This window comes from Maylandia zebra, linkage group LG2, assembly GCF_041146795.1.
Source record: "Maylandia zebra isolate NMK-2024a linkage group LG2, Mzebra_GT3a, whole genome shotgun sequence".
Lineage (NCBI taxonomy): Eukaryota > Metazoa > Chordata > Actinopteri > Cichliformes > Cichlidae > Maylandia > Maylandia zebra.
The window spans coordinates 26321910-26326741 of record NC_135168.1 but is presented as its reverse complement, the minus strand read 5'-3'; the positions used below and the strand labels follow the sequence as shown (position 1 = coordinate 26326741).

The following is a 4832-nucleotide window of genomic DNA, read 5'->3' as shown; positions in this document are numbered from 1 at the left end:
GACAGCCGTGCTTCATTTGTCAGCCAGAGGCCCTAATAATTACCCAACACTGCTCACTAATTACTACCTGATAACTAGACAAAGAAATAGCTGCTAGTCACAACAAGACATTCACATTAGCTCTGTGTGTCTTCCCCTCTGTTTGCCACATTCTCTTCTGTAAACAGCGCTCTTTTTCACTCTAATCTGTGGCTGGTTCCACGTAGCTCAAACATGCTGTTTCACTTTCAAACATCAAGTCCAAGTTTTTCCTGTTTATAACTTTCAGACTTCCTATTTAATAGTTTAACCTCATAACTGATATCCTGTGCATGATGTCAGCCGGTGATCAGCTGATCACGGGGTCGGGTTTAAAAGAGAGACACCACCCACCTGTTCGCCGCTCAGACATCATTCTCTTCATGTCAGGAGCTCCGAAACTCTGCCGACGTCAGTCTCCGCCTGATTCAGCAACAGTGAGTATTTTTCCCTTCGATCCTCTTTTTCATCCCGGCTCCGCTCGCTGTCTGTCTGTAACGACAGTTCCGAAGCCACGCTTCGTGCACTGATCGTTACTAGAATAACTGCGTGTCTGTTCCAACCCACCGCTAGCCTAGCCGCGTTTGGGTCTAGCCAGCACGCCACACGGGCACACCGACCTACTGTGTGTAACTCGCCACGTTGTGACACATGATAATACTGAAGTCAAAACTGAAAAACTTCAGAACTTCTTTGGAAACCTGCATGCCTTGTATGTAGAGTTGCCAACTTTTAAACTATCAAATAAGGGACACTCTGGCGTGCCGGAAGCACAATGCACAGCCAGCTGGGCATAGTGTAAATATGTAAAAGGATCTACTCTCAGAAGGTGAAAGAACGGCTCTCAGCCAACAACCCTGCATCAGTCTGGAAGGGTCTGCAGGACATCACCAGCTACAGATGCCCCCCACCCCCTGTTGAACACACTTGGTCCTGGCAGACGAGTTGAATACATTCTACTGTAGCTTTGAGATGGACAGACTCTCAAGGCGTCTGGGAATGGATCTCAGAACTAGATAATGGATGACAGACAGTTGGTGGCCTATGACACCAACTGAGGGTCGTTCACAGTGGACATAGATGGCTTCTGACCCTCCACCCTCTCCCCTAACCCCCCCAGTCCAGACTCAATGACGTCCATCACACCTCTCATCCCCTTATTCTTCCCCCGGGAACTCAGAATACAGATTGAAAATGTGACGTCATTTCTGGGGTAAAACCACAAAGGATTGTAGGTAAGAGTGGCAAGTGGTACTATGCCACGCAGGCTTTCACAAGAAAACAGTCACACAGCGATAAAAAGAAACACAAAGAATGGCAAGAAGCTGTTGTATTATTAACCGCAATAGCCGGTCGCATGACAGCCATGGGAAACCGACGGGTAAAGAGATCGGTTTTAATCGGATTCCGTCGTGGAAGAGAAATTGTTCAAGCCATGTTTCCGAAGTAACAAAGAGCCGACAGATGGCCTGGATTGCAACCATTCAAAGACCAAATACAACGTTCCAGATCACTCCAGCTCACATGTTAGTCTGCTCCAAGTCTTCTGTTGTAGTTATTACGTAATTTATCATAACATAATTGTTGATGTAGGTTACAAATAAGTCTTATATTGATTTGAATTGAATTTGTTGCGCTATGCTGCTTTGTTTACTGTGGCTTTGCGGCAGTCAAGTGATGAATAACTGTTTCCCAGTATGTTGTTTTGAAAATGATTTTTGGGTTTTTTGCATTGTTGATTTGTTTTTCACCGAAGCAGCTAATAAAGCATAATAGAATGCAATTTTGCCTCTTTCTTGTAAGATTCTATAATAGAATGAAACAGTAATGCCAGTTATAAATGAAGACAATAAATTGAATGAATTACGAAACACATTTTATTTCTATTGGATCTGAAAATGTTGTGTAATACTACAACCTGAAAAGACAAATACACTGTAATCCCTAACAGTTGTTCTAGCTCATAACTAATAAGCTCATAACACTCAAATGTCGTTTTGTAGTTGAGCAAACTATAAAGTATTGAGCTCTGTTGGCTTTTATGCAGCTTTAATTGAATAGGGCTCAATATTTTTTAGCTAAATTTTTTGGAACGCTCAAAAAGTTTAAGAAGCATATATTAGTGACGTTCTGGTGGGTGGAGTCTTGTCGCTCCCTCAGGAAAGCTTAGTCAGCCATCTTGAATTTACCTTGATACGGGGAAGTTTTGGCCAGCCCGTGTGGATTAAGAGTCCCCAACTTCAACCCACCACGACCACCACCTTATTTTTTTTCATCAACTGCCCTAAATTTGGTAAGTCTAACGTGTTTTTGTTTTGTTTAAATTTAATTTCGATAAACATTCTTTTTTATTTTTTACTGGAAATATATTCGTACTTTGTGCACAGTGAATGTTTGTTATAAATGAATTCGAATCCAAGTAATTGTAATTTTAGAAGTTTTCTAATGTGACAAATACGTAATGTTATTTCAAATTAGAATGATGTAACGTTTTGGCGGTTTTCCGTGGGGGACAACATTTCCCATAATGCATTGTATTCTTGCCCGGGAAGTTGACGGTGGCAGTTCTAGCTCCATGCATTTGAACTTTCTACTAAAACTTTCCACTGGTTGTCGTATTCGCCGGTAATGTACGTGCGTATTGTGAGTATACTTATTTCAATAAGTGTCCGTGTTACACAGTCAGTAGTTTACGCTGTTGAGCTGTGTGTGTGTGCTAGCATGAAGCGAACAATAATAAACAACATGAGTGTGTTATCATGATGGTAATTAGACACGTTTGTATTTTTTCGTAGTCTCAAATGTGTGGTTGTGAGATAATCTCGAAATCCTTTTAACAGTTTAGAGGGGTATTCCACTAAGCGAGCTCTACAAGTCAAGGCTTGCGGAAAAATGCATCGCCTGATTCAGCCTAACATTATACACTGGTCGAACTCGGTGCTACGAACGAAGTTCAGCTAAATTGTTCGCGCTAATTCGACAAGGCTCAACCAGCCAGACTGAGGCGCCTCCTTGACACCTTTAAGCCAGACCCTATCGATCTTTGCTAGATAAATTGAAATGAAATGAAAATAAAGAGCCGCGTTCTGCTCCCAGGCTAAGAAAGAATCATTGATGCAGACTGTGCGGATCACAAATACTCCCTAACCTGTAAGGCTGGGGTGTCCAAACTTTTTTCACTGAGGGCTACTTACTAGAAATTAGGTAAATAACCTTAACTTTAGTGTATTAAAGTGTATTAAAGATCACAAAATCACTTAAAAGTGGTCGAATATGTTATATTGTTGAATATAATTAAAGACAAAACTGCTTTCATCACAGCTTTCCATAAATGGATCTTTATTGATTCATTCAGAAAAAGCTTTGGTAGCTTATTTTCAGAACAGCAGCCTCAGATTTCTTCTTAGACAGAAGATTTACAGCACAGAGAAAAAACAATAAAAGGGAAAATAGGACGGGTAAATTTCAAGTTTGTTATTTAAGTTATTAAGCTTAGCAACACACTTATCAACATTAGTTTGAAACGGTTAACATTAACAGACTGAACTGGACTTAATAACAGGAGTGCATATATTCTTAGTAAATTATTGTGGTGAGTATCAGCTGCGCTGGGTATGTAAATCGGGCCATCCAGCTGCGGTGCTGATTCGACGTCACTCGTGCCAAAAATCCGGACAAATGTCACTTGATCAAGGAGCAGATCTGCATCAGATGAGATCAGCTGACTACTTGTGTGTGTGTGCTGTGCAAAAAATGTTTTTGAACATTAATAAGTCGTCTTTGTGCACATATTGTTTACAGATATCAGACTGCAAAGAGCGCTACAGAGAGTCAACATTTCACCAGTTGTCAGTGGGTGAGTTTTATAATTTGTGTCCCAATTTAAATAAAAAATAAATACAAAGAAACTAGAGAATTTTGCCTTGAATTATTCAAAAATTTTAGATTTTTTTTGGGTTACCCTTCTAGATTGACAGGTTTAGCCCGTTACACAAAAAGTTTGGACACCCCTGATCTATAACAATGACAATCAGAACATGGCTATCCAACACTTTGTTTTTACTCTGCATTTGTGTAAATACTATTCTAATAGATATTGTGTGTTCATCTAGGAACAGCATGATGTAAATACAAGACGGGCCCTCGTCCTTCGTGCACTTCCTGTGTACCTGCGTGAAGATGCCTCCACGTTATTCAGGACTTGTGATGTAAGTGTACTGGCCTCAGCATCAACCATATGACATCGCTCAGAACTCAAGGAGAACCAGGGTGTACAGTGGGGCAAAAAAGTATTTAGTCAGCCACCGATTGTGCAAGTTCCCCCACTTAAAAAAATGACAGAGGTCAGTAATTTGCACCAGAGGTACACTTCAACTGTGAGAGACAGAATGTGAAAAAAAATCCATGAATTCACATGGTAGGATTTGTAAAGAATTTATTCGTAAATTAGGGTGGAAAATAAGTATTTGGTCACCTCAAACAAGGAAAATCTCTGGCTCACACAGACCTGTAACGTCTTCTGTAAGAAGCTTTTCTGTCCCCCACTCGTTACCTGTATGAATGGCACCTGTTTGAACTCATCATCTGTATAAAAGAGACCTGTCCACAGCCTCAAACAGTCAGACTCCAAACTCCGCCATGGCCAAGACCAAAGAGCTTTCGAAGGACACCAGGAAAAGTATTGTAGACCTGCACCAGACTGGGAAGAGTGAATCTACAATAGGCAAGCAGCTTGGTGTGCAAAAATCAACTGTGGGAGCAATCATCAGAAAATGGAAGACATACAAGACCACTGATAATCTCCCTCGATCTGG

At 40.9% G+C, this 4832-nt stretch overlaps 1 long non-coding RNA gene across 2 annotated transcripts; it reads left to right on the top strand.

Moving 5' to 3' along the window:
* Positions 1–2160: 2160 nt before the first annotated feature.
* On the top strand, positions 2161–4241 carry LOC112432985 (uncharacterized). 2 transcript variants are annotated; one of them, XR_013101004.1, is made up of 3 exons: positions 2161–2311; positions 3820–3874; positions 4131–4241. It is a non-coding gene; the product is annotated as an uncharacterized LOC112432985 (long non-coding RNA). The 2 variants fall into 2 exon arrangements; XR_003023314.2 differs by lacking the exon at positions 2161–2311 and adding an exon at positions 2481–2661.
* Positions 4242–4832: the final 591 nt, after the last annotated feature.